The sequence below is a fragment of the Pipistrellus kuhlii genome, unplaced genomic scaffold (assembly GCF_014108245.1).
Source record: "Pipistrellus kuhlii isolate mPipKuh1 unplaced genomic scaffold, mPipKuh1.p scaffold_m20_p_9, whole genome shotgun sequence".
In the NCBI taxonomy this organism is placed as follows: Eukaryota; Metazoa; Chordata; class Mammalia; order Chiroptera; family Vespertilionidae; genus Pipistrellus; species Pipistrellus kuhlii.
The window spans coordinates 43,518,351-43,533,873 of NW_023425595.1; the positions used below are offsets into that span (position 1 = coordinate 43,518,351).

Here is a 15,523-nt window from a genome sequence, read left to right on the forward strand (position 1 = left end):
TTCTCTATGCACACACCAAAGAGTCTCCTCAAATGAGGACTTCAGACTAGTTAAGTGATGGACTGGTGTGTGTCATCCCTGGTTTTGGTTTTGTCATCCTGGTTTTACCTTTGAAGGTTAGCAAATGCATGCAGCTGGACTGCCTAAAGGTCAGAGTCTGCATTTTTTTAAGCTAGTTCCTAGAATCCTTATGCAAACATACTGTTTATCAATTTAGTTTATTACGAAAGGTTGTGACTCAAGAACAGGCCAGGGGGAAGAAATGAACAAGGCAGATATGAGGAAAGGACACAGAGTGTACACGACCTCTGTGAGTGCACCCACATCTTCATGTGTTCACCATGAAGCTTGCATTTTTTTTTAGTTGGGTAGGGAAAACAAATTTATAATTGGCTCAATTAGCATTTCTTTCAGTATTATTAAGATTAAATGTTTTTTCTCAAATAAGTTGTTTTTTTTTTTTTTTTTTTAATAATCTATGTCCTTTTGCACCTCTCTATTGGGCCATTTACTATTTTTTTCTTATTAATTTTCATGTGAGTTAATTGTTATCTTCCATATATACTTTTGGATACTTTATTCATGTTCATTGCTTTCCATTTGATTTTGTTTTTTCTGGGGTACAGAATAACATTTTTGGGCTACTCCAGTGTATTGCTTTTTAATATTGTGTTACTTTTTGTTACTTTTAAACAGCCACCTTCCTAGAGATTTGATAACCATTTTTTTCTTTCTTTGCTTTTATTATGTTTGTTAGTTTGTTTAGCTTAGGAGGGAAGTGATTAAGAACCCAAAGTCTATTTTTTTAAAAACCTCCAAATCTAGAGGTCAGACTGCCTCAATTCAAATACCAGCTCTACCACCCATCAGCTTTATAAATTACTTAAACTCAGCACCTCAATTCTCTCATCTGCACAATGGGGACACAAATGTACATGCACCTCAAACAGCTGTTGTGACAAATCAATATATGTTCTTAGAAGCTTACAGTTAAGTGCTATGTAAGTTTAATGTATTAATATTTATTTGTTGTAGATTTAAAATATGATAGCTAAGTTCTATTTTCCTGCTTTAAAAAAATTGCTTAATTCCCTCCCAGAACCCTCCACCTGCTCTCAGTGCCACAGGCTACGACTATGCTGTGATTGGCAGCAGCTCAGGTGGGCTGGTCAGTGTGCCTCAGGCTGCCAAGCTGGATGCCAGGGTCGTCGTGGTGGAGAGCCACAAGCTGGGTGGCACTTGCATAAATGTCGAGCGTGTACCCAAAAAGGTAATGTGAAACAGCTGTCCACTCTGAATTCATGCATGATCATGTTGATTATGGCTTTCAAAGTTGTGATAAGTTCAGCGGGTGAGTTAAGGAAAAGCGGATGCCTTGATGAGCCACCTGAACGCCATCTATCAAAATAATCTAACCAAGGCCCATAGAGAAATCATCCCTGGCCATGCAAAGTTCACCTGTGATCCCAAGCCCACAGCAGAGATCAATGGGGGGAAATCCACTGCTCCTCCCACCCTGACTGCAACAGGCAGGTGGCGCACCCTCACATCCACAGGAGAGCCACGTGCCAGGTGCCAGCCTAGGACTAGCCAGTGATGGATGTCTTTCAACTGGAAGATTGCCTGGACCAGTGGTTCTCAACCTTCCTAACGCCACAACCCTTTAATATAGTTCCTCATGGTTGTGGTGACCCCCAACCATAAAATTATTTTTGTTGCTGCTTCACAACTGTAATTTTGCTACTGTTATGAATCGTAACGTAAATATCTGATATGCAGGATGTCTTAGGCGACCCCTGTGAAAGGATTGTTTGACTCCCAAAGGGGTCACGACCCACAGGTTGAGAACCGCTGGCCTAGATGCAGGATACATTACTAGAAAGATGGCTGGGATCCTTTCTGCTCTGGGATCAAGGGACTTAGAAATTTTGATATAAGAATCAACTCCAACTACAATTAAGAGCTGGAGAATGCTGGCACAGAGGTCCTGAGTACTTGCAGGTCAGGAAGTTGAAAAGACATAACTCAGGCTTGGAATTCTGCATGGTTACTTCAGTTCCTGGTAGGAAACCCACCTTGACCACAATTCCAGATGTTGACTGGCTGCTCTGGGCCAACTGGGTGGGACCAAATTCCGGGGGCCTGGATTTAAACTGGGGATCCAAACTGGTGATAAAGGTCATCTCATAAAAGCAACACATAATTTTTAATAATTTAAAACATAAGAAACAGTAAAATAAGGGAGACAGGCCTCTTGTACTATAGTTTTTTAGACAAAGGACACATCCTTGAAGCAGTTTTGTAACATACAGAGCAGAGTCCTTGGCTCCAAAAACATCAAGAAATGATTCTGGGCACTTGCATTCTTTAAATGTGAACATCAAACGTGGGAAAGGTTTCAGGAGGCTGGTCGCATAATGGGGGACATTTTAGAAGTGATTCCAGAGAGAGAGGGACTCAATAACTTCCAAAGTCCTTTCCTCTGCTAAGAGTTCATAGTTCAATGAAAGATTTCAGTTTTTTCATGTGTGATTGTCATTTTACTTTTTTCCCCTTAAAAACAATTTCCAAAAATCTGAAAATAAAATCAGTCTTCTAAAAAAATTGCTTATTTTTTAAAAATATGTTTTTCACAGTTTTACTTATTTTGTTGTTGTTGTTGTTTTGTTTTTTTGAGGATGGAATTTTAGTCATGCTCCTAAAAAAATTTCAATGAGAATTTTTCTGGGCAAGGCCAATATCTATAGAATCCGCACATTATCTCTCCTCCGGTGTGGATTCTATAGCATGGTAAGAGCCACTGCTAGCTGGCTGAGCTTGGTCAAGTTAGTTCCCTGAGATTTAGTTTTCTTATCTCTAAAATAAAGTAGAAATATTAATAATAGTACCTGGAATAAGCCAGATGTCCATTATGATATGGACAAAATATGATATAATCATACAATTGAATGTTATTTGGTCATAAAAAGGAATAAAGTATGATATATGCTATAACATGGATGAACCTTAAAAACATTATGCTAAGTGAAAAAGTCAGTCCCCAATAACCACATATTTTATGATTCCACTTATTGAAATGTATAGAACTGTAGAGACAAAATGTAAGTTAGTGGTTGCTTAGAGCTTGAGAAGATGGGAAACTGGAGGGTGAAAACAAACGGCTACCAGGTTTCTAGTTTAGTTTCTTATGGTTTGAGGTGATTGCTAGTATCAAGAGTATGTGTCTGCATTTTTGTTGCAAAGGAGGAAGACTACTACACTGGAAAATTATACTTAAATATAGGAATTTCCCCTAACATAGAAAGGCTATTCAAAAAACAAACAGTCATGATGATAAACATATACCTAATATAAGAACAAAGATAAACTCCCAGGAAACCCAAAACCTGAGGTGGACAGAGGGAGAGAATCCCTAGAAGAATACAGAGAAGAAAAGGTGATATAGATGGAAAGAAAAGACACAAAGAAAAATATTGGAAGATAATGGATTAAAAGAATTTCAAGGAGGGAGTAGTGATCAAGAGTGTTAGGATCCTATCTAATTAAGAAGGAATATGCTAATTGAACCTCACACAATTGCAAAGATGGCGATGCCCACAGCCAATAAGGAGGGAATATACTAATTGACTGCCTCGCCCTCAAAGATGGTGGCACCCACAGCCAAAAGATGGTGGTGCCCAGTCCCCTCAGCCCTGTCAAGGCAGGACCCAGCCCCAGGCAGGCCTGGCCACTCTGCACACCTGCCTCTGGAGTTTCCCAGTCACCTCAGTTCCCCAGCCACTTAGGGCTGGCCTGAGGCACCAGCAAGCCTCAGATGGCAGCTGTCCAGCTGCCCAGGGCCACCCAAGGCTCAGGTACCAGGGCCAGCCGAGACTTGCGCTGCTGTCAGTGTCAGTGGCAGCAGTAGAGGTGTGATGGGAAGTTGTCTTTCCCTGATTGCCAGGTTGCCTCCTGCCCCTGAGGGCTCCCAGACTGTGACAGGGGGGCAGGCTGAGCTGAGGGACCGCCCCTCCAGTGCATGAATTTTCATGCACTGGGCTTCTAGTTATACAGAAGTCAGATCAAACAAAGACTGAGAATTATCCATTAGTGTTAGCTATTAGGAGGTCTTCCTATCCTTAGTAAGAGAAATTTAATTAGTTTGATAAGGAGGATCCCGAATTTTAATGGGCTAAAAAGTAAATGGAAGATAATGATAGAAAGACATGTACTCTCTGCCCTAGCTGGTTTGCTTCAGTGAATAGAGCATTGGCCTGTGGACCTAGGGTCCTGGGTTTAATTCTGGTCAAGGGCACAAGGCCAGTTTGTGAGCATACAGGAGGCAGCCAATCAATGATTCTTTCTCATTATTAATGTTCTTATCTCTCTCCCTTCCTCTCTGAAATCAATAAAAAATATTTTTAAAAAGGAAGAGAGAGAGAGACTCTCTCAAGACTTGGGGAGCCAGTGCTAGCATGTAGGTGTTAAAATAAACATATTTAATCCTTATGAAGTAGTGACTATTATTACCTCTCTATTATAGGTGCAAACAGGCTTTGAGACCCAAGGTTATGTAAGGAGCAGACTGGGTCTCACACCCAGACTTGTCTGACGTCAGAGCCAGAAAGAACTCTTCTGCCCTGAATCACATTGCCAGCTTTTTATAATGGCTGTGTGTTTTAGGTCAGCCTCCATAATCACAGATTCGCAGCCTAGGAAGTGATTTGAACTTCATTTCATTCTTGTTTGTTCTTCAGTGGTTCTTTCCTAGATCCTTAAAGCCAGAAAATATCCATTCCGCATCGTCTCTTCATGCTATATTTATTCCGCTGTTATACTTGTTTTTGAATTATTTCTTCCTCTTCAGGCAATACAAGTCTGATTGTTTTATTTCCCCCTCTGAAGAGCTTCCCATCTTCTCCACTTCCTCCCACTTGCTTCGACAAGTGCTGACTTCCTCCTTGTCTCCAGGGCCAGCCAAGTCATGCAGCCTTGACTAGTTAGAACAAGGCATCTGTCTGGTCACTGTGATAAATTTAGGGATACGCTTGCAAACAAATTCAAGCCACTGCAAAGCGCTTCCAAGACTTACAACATACTGTTGTGAAAGAAGTCTTATTTTCTGTCAGGCCACAATCTTGGAGGATATAGACCTAGCGCTTCTGGAAGCCATCTTCCCTGTACATAAAATCTGAGAGCGAGGCCTGCATTTGGGAGAGCAGACCCACAAGATGAGAGAGTTGGGGTTCCAATGAGCCCCAACCAAGCCCCACTGGAGGCCAGCACCTCGGTACTTTTCCTTACATGAGCCAATACTTTTTGTTCGTTTGTTTAAGTCAGTCCGAGTGGGATTTTCTCTCGCTTGACAGGAACTAAGAAAGAGCTAATGTGTGTCCTGCATATTTTCTCCCCCAACAGAACGTAGCCGTGGAGTACCCGAATTTTTTTCCTCGTTCTCGGTGCTCCACCCCCACCAGTACCTAGGATGCTGCCTTGTATGTAGTAGGTGCTCAGTACATGCCTGATGGGTTCAGGAAAATTGAATGAGGTTTCATTCTGCAGCAGTCCCTGACAGGCGCTTCAGAAAAGCTTCCTGTCTCTAAGCTTGCTGCCTGTTGCTTTTGTCCCTTAGTCACAACAGCCGTCTGCAGAGGAAGTTTCAAATATTTGATCTTTCTGTTTGAGTCCATCGTAAACTGGAATTTGGCGTAAACACGTCCTTGGAATGCTCACAGCATGCTCCAACAGCACAGCTCAGAGCAGGCCGAGTGGGTTCCTCTAGCAGTGACTCAAAAAATGAAGTGCTCACCCCAGTCCTTTGTTAAAAAACAAAACAAAACCAAAACACCTAAAAACTATTTTTTCTCTGGTGGTTAATTCCTTTCACACAAAGAGATTGACATCCTCTCAAATAAAAAAGCCGAGAATGAGGAGATTTTTTTCTGTTGCTGTGAACACTTGGCAGCAATTCTGTATCAAAATGGCCATAAGCTACTGCGGTTGTGTACAGTGCAGGAACACTGCTCTTTTGAGCTGGGCTCATTAAACAGGAAAAACATAGAGAGAAAGAAGTACTTTCAGAACACATGGAGGAACACTGTTAAACGCCCTGTCAGCTATGGACAACTGGAAAATCCGGATTGGTTTGTACCATTAACCGCTGAGATTGTTGTTTCCCATTGAAATATGTTCAGGAGAACTTTCTACCATAGCTGTATGATAAAACAAAAACATGGGAGGATATATAGAGAGTTGATCATATTAAGATTCCAATTCATTGTAGCTGACCCTTACAGGGTCCTTATTATGTGTCAGATACTGTTGCAAGCATTTTACACATATTAGTAATAAGTAGGGGCCATTTTTACCCCATTTTACAGATATGAAACTGAGGTACAGCATGATTACTTAACTTGCTCAAGGTGGCACAGCCTGTAATGGGAAAGCTAGGATACATACCAGGTAGTCTTCTTCCAGAGCTTCTGTTCTTAACCATCATGCTTTGCTGCCTCTGAATATTTGCACAGACAAATGGATACATTTGTGGAACTATGGGAATGTGATATTTGGGGAAAGCCACATTGCACCATCGATTAAAATTTAAAGTACACATGCACATACACAGATAGATTGACGTGAAAATTTAGGAGCATGCTCTACAGAAGTAATAGGTATATACTAAAGGGTTTGTAGACCAGAATATTTATTGCAACATTGTTGGTAAGAACTGGAAAATCCTGAATGTCCAGGAATAAGTGAAAATAGATTTAACTGTGACACAATCATATTTGGCAGTTATGTTTTGAACGAATCTGGTCTTAATCTGTTGATCTGGAAGTACATCCATGTTCACTAATGAAATGAGAAAAGAAAATAGCAAAGGACTGTGTTGTGTGGTGCATTTTTATAAAACTATGATCAAATAATATATGATTATGTGAAAAAAAATTTTGAATTTTGGTTGTTTTGCAGTGGGTTCAAGTGTAAACACAAAATAAGTAAAAGGGAGCAAAGAAGAGTTTGGTGACGAAGAAAATAATAGTAAATAATGGTAGCTAACATTTATTGAGTGCTTATTCTGTGTCAGGCACGGTGCCTAATACAAAATTTCTCATTTAATTTTATAAACTTTGTACACTTGTAATCCCCTTTTATACACCAGAACACACTTTGGAAGTTGAGTTGTTGAAGATCAGTCAACAAATTGGTTGCAAAAACATGATTCAAATCTAATGCTGATTGGCCCAAAGCCCATGATCTTGACCATCACACTGTAGTCAGAAAAGAAGGTGGGGCCAGAAGGTGGGGATTCTTGTTCACATGGTTAAAAAGGTTATAAAAGGAATGCTTCTCTTGATGTGATATATTTAATTTTTCATAATAAACACACACCTAAATAAAACCACAAGGATCTAGTTTCCTTGGATTGTCACTCTGATCTCATGTTTAGAATAAATTGCCATGAACTATTCCGATTCTTTCAACATGGGAACTTTGCACTCAGCCAGCTGGCTGGTCAGTCATAAGCTGAGCATACACTGCGTAGGACAGGGCCTTGTGGTGAAATTAAGACCAGCCTCAGGGGAAATGCAGAGTAGCAGGGACTGGCTCCAGGTTTCCAACTTGCTGTGCAGGCAGCCCAGGAAGGTGTTTTGATTATAGTTGCCCTGTGGGGATTCATGTTCTTCTTGAGTTGATCAGGGAATCTGCCTCACATTGGCACTCTGGATTCTCTCCAGACTCAGTCTGGAAAGGCCTGTATTCTCCATTTTATTAAGAAAGTGAGCTTCCGGAGACCCCTTTGTCTCATGGGTCACCCATCATATGCCAGATGTTCTGAGTGAACAAAGCTAATGCCAATGATAAAGAAGATAAAACCATGATGACCTCATTTATTATTCTGGAATCCAAGTATAATTACATCCCTTCAATATCTTCAATCAGCTGCTCTGCCTTCATTTGCAGAAAGTCCAATACAGGGTGGGACAAAAGTAGGTTTATGTTGTTCGTATGGAAAATAATACAATAATTTCCAAATTATCACACAAGAACAAACTCCATGTTTCATGTACTCATGTAAACCTAATTTTGCCTCACCCTGTATCTCTCTCCCCTGAACTATTCAAGAATTTGAAACATTTCCTTAATCCAAAGAGTTATAACCCACTTCCAAAAGCCAAGTTGAGAGAAAACTGGTGAATTGATCAATGCAAAAGTTACTGTTTTTCTGCTGTTCCCTCACTGGGCTTGACTTCGGCTGTGGTAATACCATTGCTGGTCCAGGTCCTGCTCTGCTGCATGATTCACCAGTGTTTGCCTTCGAGGTTCAGCTCCTTGGCTCACTTAGTACACATTCCTGGTGTTCTGATTGTTTCCCAGTGGCATTCTCATTTGTTGGGCCCACCCTTCCAATGACAGCCCTTCACTTAAGAATGGTATCTTTCAGGGGCCCTTCATCTTCTTTCATGCCAACAGGTCTCAGGCAGCACCATCCCCATCCATCTGAGTTCCAGTGACCTTGAACTTCAAAGAGAAAGGGTCAGAGCCCTTTTATTTCCTCTTAAGACTGCCTCCTTGTACCACTTCAGGGGCACCATCCATATTGTATTCAGAAGGAATTGTATTCCTCTGACTTGGTACTATACATCCCTCAGGGTGTATGCCTCAAACATCTTCAGAGTATAGGCATCCATCACATTGATTACAGTATGAATGGTGCCCCCTGAAGTGGTGCAACTCAGCACTAACCGCAATCCCAGCTTTCTATCCAAAGGGAAGTGGAAAGAATAGATATTTCAATACTAAGACACTCCATTATTCCCTTCTTCCAAAGCAATAGTTCTCTTGTAGTTGTATAATATAATTAAGAAGGCTTTCTCAACTCATTCTTGCAAAACAAAGATCTGCTTCAAAGTGATTCTCTGAAGCTTATTTTTTTTAAATAAAACATAATTTCTGCTCCTCCAGGCACCACATTACACAAATAATAATAGCTATCATTTATTCAGCTGACATGGGGCATACTTTACATGCATTATCTCATCTCTCATAGAAGAATGCTGAGTTTAATAATGGAGCTAACATGTACAGAAATTATAGTAGAATGTGAAAAAAAAATTATATGAGTGAGGTAAGAGCCAAGCGCCAAGAGAAGGAATATTTCCAGCCAGAGGAGAGAAGCAATATTTCCAGCCAGAGAGGCTCATTCAATCAACATCCAGCACAGAAGTATTGTCTGTGTTTTTATGTCCTGGTCTCAAGAATCTCACAGACCCTGGGCAAAAGTAGAAGGAAATAGGTCATCTTGACAGTGTGATGTCATCTGATGACTGCAATATGGCCATCAGGGCAGGCTCCTTGGAAGAGGTGGCACATGAGCTACAAGCATCGAAGGTTTGGGGGGGCTTCTGAACAGACAAGGATGGGTTGCACCTGGATCTCATTATACCAGCCCCGTCCTCTAGAAGAGAGAGAGAGAAACAAGGGGCTGCTAACCCTCCTCCTTCCCACTCGATTCTCCTCCAAGGGCCTAATTTTGAAGCTTTTAATGGTAACCAGCCCTTCCTCTCTGTGCAACTGGCTTTCCTCCCACCGAAGATTGCACTGCACTTTTCCCTACTTAGCTCCATTCCGTTTGTGACCTCCTCTCCAATTTACCAATTCTGATTCACATCCTCCATTTTTACTCCCACTGAGAAGAAACAGCCGACTTTTGGACTTCCAAACCTCCTGGACAAAGGCCAAGCTTCCATAAACTCCAGAATATTATTGCGTGAATTAAAATGTTCACATGGTATCCGCCATGCCGTTACTCCAACATTTATTTTGGAAAATATTACATTTGGAAAATGGGAAGCATTCCAGAGTATTCTCTTACCTTGAAATATCAGTTAGACATAAGGGTATTTTGAGATCATTTCTTGCTCAAAAGTTAGCAAACAATCTGTACAATTAGTCACATAAAATTTCCTTAACATTAGCTAAGGGCTCTGGGGCTTTAAAAAAAAATGCCTATAGAATATATGTGGAGAAATTTGGGGCAGAAAGCTGCAATTCTAACTCTGAAGCAAACTTTCAAAATGCCTTTGAGTTAAATCCCACTTGGCTCTTACTGCACATTGCTCTTCCAATCACTGATGATTAGACCTTGCTCAGTTGCACTTTTTCCAAGATCTTATATGCTTCAAACTCAATCCCTCTGGCTACAAGAGGCAAAGCAGCCTAGAGCCATTGACAAAACTATGCCTAAACCTGAAGGCTGAGGCACCTGGGAGCCTAAGGGGCCCACACATATTCCTCTTTTTGCCATTGATTTCTCCTGAGCTTGGTTTTGCAGTGCTAAAGTTCCAAGAAAAGAATGCCAAGGGATCTGCTGTCCCAGGAGGGTCTTATTGATGCACCTCATTCTTTAATGTGGCTCAGTCTCCAGTGTCTATGTTACGTTTGCAGTGGCCACAATGCAAGTGAGAATGAAGAGTCTTGAGAAAAAAGAAATCCTGGTGTGATGGGCAGGTTTCAGTCACTGTATATTTCTTTCAGGCTTGGAAATTTTATAATATTTGACACTCAACATTGTCCACCATCCCTTTTATAAAAAAAGAAAGTGCTATACACAAACCTGAGTAAATGAATAAAGGAAAAATAGAAAGGCGTGTACCAACAGACAACAATTTACCTCTGGATAAAGAAGTGTAATTAGATGGTGGTAATGACAGGCTATTGATTTACATATATCATTTTTTATTACATTGACATTGTATTTATGTAGTATGTGAATAAACATAAAGGAAAGTGATAAAAATAAAATGAAAAATATTTCTTAAAAGAACTAAGTGTAATTCTATGTACTAATATAGAAAGCTATCCAAGAAATGTTAAATTAAAAGTAGCAAGTTTAAAGTGGTATCATAATTCAATTTTGGGGAAAATGTAAATATATCCACACATAATTAGTAGTATGTGCATAGAAAAAATTATGAGGAGCATAAATTATTGCTTTGGTTATTTCTGGGAGATGGGATGAAAGGGAGTTTTAGCTTTGAACATTGTATAGTCCCTAAAATATTTAAATTTTTAATATTAGCACCTCATTTTTTTTTCTAACAAACAAATTTTCTAACGATCACCAATATAGTATTATGTTCTAATTTACTAGATATTGTCCCCAAAAGACTAGTGTATAACACTACATAGTCTGATCTGAACAGCTAATTCACATCCCAACCCAAATGATAATATTCATGGGAGGTTTTCATGTGTAATAAAGATTTCCGCTTTCATACCTATACCAAACCCTCAACAAATAGTTCTTCCTACAACAAATTTTCTTATTCTTTAAAATTTTTTTTTTATTGATTTTAGAGAGGAAGGGAGAGGGAGATAGAAATATCAATGATGAGAGAGAATCATTGATTGGCTGCCTCTCACATGCTCCACTCAGGAGATGGAGCCCACATCCTGGGCATGTGTCCTGACTGAGAATCAAACCATGATCCCTTGGTTTATAGATCCACGGTAGCCAGGCAATTCCCTTATTCTTTTTATTCTCCTGGTAAACTCCTATTTATCCTTTAAAACCCAGCTCAACTATTAGCTTTTCCCTACTCCTTATGAGAATGTCTAAGCAAAATGAGAGGTGTCTCAGTGTAACATCTTCCTGCTTGGGTGGAGTGTAAGTGCCCCAAAGGGTAAGAAGGGCATCTGCATTGGTGTTGAGGGACCAGGGTGAGAAAAGATTAGTAAATAAGTAAATTTATTTTTTTTTCTTTTAAAAAGTATATTTTTATTTACTTCAGAGAGGCAGGGAGAAGAGAGGGAGGGATAGAAACACAATGATGGGAGAGAATCATTGATCATCTGCCTCTTGCAGGCACCTCAGCCCACAACCTAGGCACATGCCCTTGACCAAAATCGAACCCAGGACCTTTCAGTCTGCAGGCTATCAGTTTATCCACTGAGCCAAACCAGCTAGGGCATAAGTAAATTTATTAATTGGAGGTTTTTTATTATCAGAGTTACAAATATGGAACAGGAGAAAACTAGAATGAATTTTATGATGCTAGGTTGGAATTGGAGGCTCTCATATTTCCAATATAAAAATAGAGACAGAAATAAATGTAGATGCAAGTAACATATAATATATATTAGAAATAAGTAATATATATTGTAAGATACACACACACACACACACACACACACACACACACTTCATTTGAAAGGCTTAGGAGCAGCAACATCCCATAGCAAGGAGGCATACTTAGCATCTTCATTTTGATATACTGTTTTTTAATAAAAGGGACCATAGTTCTTTGCAGGTTGGCTGATTTCAATGCTGGGGCAATGAAAGTGAAAATAAACCTAGAAATGAACAAAAATAGATACAGAGGCAGAGAAGCATCAAACAGGCCATCAAACCTTAGTGGGAAGGCAGGGGAGGGTAAGGGACAGGTAAGAGATCACCCAAAGGACTTGTATGCATGCCTATAAGCATAACTAATGGACACAGACACTAGAGGGGGTTGGGGTGGCCAGGAGGAGGTCAATGGGAGCAAAAGTAGACATATGTAATACTATATGTAATACTCTAAACAATAAAATAAGTAAGTAAATAAACAAATAAATAAATGAATAAATACAAAAATAAAAATAAATCTAGACATCTTGTACCAAAAAACAACAAAGGAGTGTTAAAAAATGACAGGGACATGTCTAAAGACCACAAGAGACAACTTGTGGTCTTTAGACATGTCATACCTGGGACATTTGAGTAACAAAATATGTAATAATAGTGGATCTTAGCCTACTGGATACAGTAGGAATCCGTGATTATATACTGATATAAATAAATAAATAAATAGAATGTTTAATGAGGAAATGGATATTTATATAGTCTTAAGGTTCTCCCTCATTGAAAACATATTAATTACAAAGAGAAAAAGAATGACTTCATAGTGGACAAGTCTGGCAGACAGCATCTTGATCAACTAATCAAAGTACCCATATCCAGTAATGGAACAAATCAAAATTGTATGCCATCTGATAGGATGCAATGAGAAGACATGATGTCACTTTTATGATATTCCTTTCTGAGGTGCATAACCAGAATCTTATCGTGAGAAAACTCCAGCAACAAATTGAGGGTCATTTGACAAATGAAATGGCCTGCAATTTTAAAATGTCAAGGTCATAAAAATCAAGGAAAGACAGGAATTTTTCAGAGTGAGGAGACTAAAGAGATATGAGATAAATACAGCATGATTTTATACTGTTCTTTTACTTTAAAAGATGTTTTATGAACAATTATTAAAACTTGAATGGGATCTGAGGAATAGAGAGTAGTCTATTGACATTGATTTTCCTGGTTTGGATGGGTTTTCTTTGGTTCTATAAGAAAATGTTGTTTGTAGGAAATACTAAAGTATTTGAGAGTACTAGGGCACCATGTTAACTGCTAACAAATAGTTCAGAAAAAAAGTTTTTGTACTCTTCTTGTAACTTTTCTGTAAGTTTGAATCTATTTCCAAATTAAAAGTTTGTTTATTTTAAATATATTTTTATTGATTTCAGATAGGAAGGAAGAGGGAGAGAGAGATAGAAACATCAACGATGAGAGAGAATCATTGATTGGCTACCTCGTACATGCCCCCGACCAGGGACTGAGTCTGCAACCTGGGCATATGCCCTGACCGGGAATCAAATCTTGACCTCCTGGTTCATAGGTTGATGCTCAGCTGCTGAGCCACACTGGTTAAGCTAAAATGCAAAAAATATATTAAAAATTCTAAAAAAAAAAAAAAAAATCCCATGTAGACTCAAAGCATCTTTATTGGACCAGAAGCTCCCTAGATGACCCCAATGTTTAGTATTGGAAACTATTGGATTAAATAATATGATGTATTCCTCGATCTAATTTGAAGCCCATTAGATTAGAATCTCCAGAAGTGAAGTCTGGATACTTTTCAAGATTTATTTACAATCAGTTCTTGGGATCTGAGAAGCTTGAGAATCATTAAAATTCATCGTGGAGGTCACTGAATTTTTTTTGTCAAAGGCATGCAAGGTGTGGCAGTTTAGTATCAAAATAGTGCATTATGTTTGTACATCAAAGAACACGAGGAGGCCTGATCAAGCTTTCTACATCCTATTGCCAAAGAATAGGACCTTGGGGCAGCAGAGAACTACTGCCAGGAGAAAGGTAGCCCTGGAGACCATCTAGATCACGTATCAAACACAAGGCCCGCGGGCCAAATCCGTCCCGCCAGGCCTTGCAATGTGGCCCGCACCGCGCTGTCATCACTGCACTCCGCTGCGTTTCCATCACAATGACAGTTTATGACTGTTCAGTAAACCATTCGGCCCGCGATTTAGGCTGGATTTTAGATTTTGGCCCCTTCTCTGATTGAGTTCGACACCCCTAATCTAGATAGTCACTGTACTAGTAGCTAAGGGCATGAAAAGGTCTGTTGTTTGAGAGAGGGCTGAAAATAGCTGTTGTATTTTTATAGTTGAAAAGGAAAGTAGACTGGCCTCTGGTGGGACCCCGGGACTGGAATGGCAGTGGATTTGCAATCTGTGTAGAACTGATACCTGAGCCCATCTGAGTAAGTGTCATAGGACTAACTGGGGGGCTTGGAGAGCAATTGCATCTTGTGGAAAGGAGATCCAGTGGGGCCATTCTTTGTTGGTAATGGCATTGAGAGAATGGAGTCCCTCCATCAAAGTCCCATGCTGGCCTGTGCAGTGAATTAGGCCAGCAGTGGCATCTGGCAGGACCTGGACAACAGTGGGCATCTACTTTCCTTTTTTTAAAAATATATTTTTATTGATTTCAGAGAAGGAAGGGAGAGGGAGAGAGAAAAAGAGATAGAAACATCAACGATGAGAGAGAATTGTTGATTGGCTGCCTCCTGCGCACCCCCTACTGGGGATCGAGCCCACAACCCAGGCATGAGCCCTTGACAAGAATCAAACTTGGGACCCTTCAGTCTGCAGGCCAACGCTCTATTCATTGGGCCAAACCAGCTAGGGCTTCACTTTTAACAGCAACACCTTGGGGCATCAGGACTAGTGTAGACACTGGATCCCAAGGCTTAGCTTAGCTTGAAGTAGAAGTCAAATGGCTCTCCTAAGAGGGCAGTAAACACCCTCCAGCATTCTTAGAAGACCCAGAAGAAAGGGAAAGGGTCCTAAGAATGTGGCACAAGATTCACACTCACCTAGCCTGAGCGGCTCAAGTCACTTTTCCTTTAATTAGGAGACTTGGTCATGTGATCATAATTCTACTCTCAGCGTTGAGTTTATATACTAGCTCCATTTCAGTGGACCTGCTTTGATTTCTACTGGACTACTCAGCACATGTTGGGATCCAGTACATGATTACGGACGAATAGATAATCAGATCTGATTTCCACAAATCCAACTGGGAACTCATGTTAGACCTGCTTTTGTATTCTGCGAACCTTACATTAAACAGGTTACTAAGACACCAGGACTACATTTTATAGTGTATTCCAGATGCATATACCCAGTCTCCCACACCTCACCA

At 40.1% G+C, this 15,523-nt stretch overlaps 1 pseudogene; it reads left to right on the top strand.

Moving 5' to 3' along the window:
• The first annotated feature begins 1,093 nt into the window (after nucleotides 1–1,093).
• LOC118713741 lies at nucleotides 1,094–4,861 on the top strand (annotated as a pseudogene).
• Nucleotides 4,862–15,523: the final 10,662 nt, after the last annotated feature.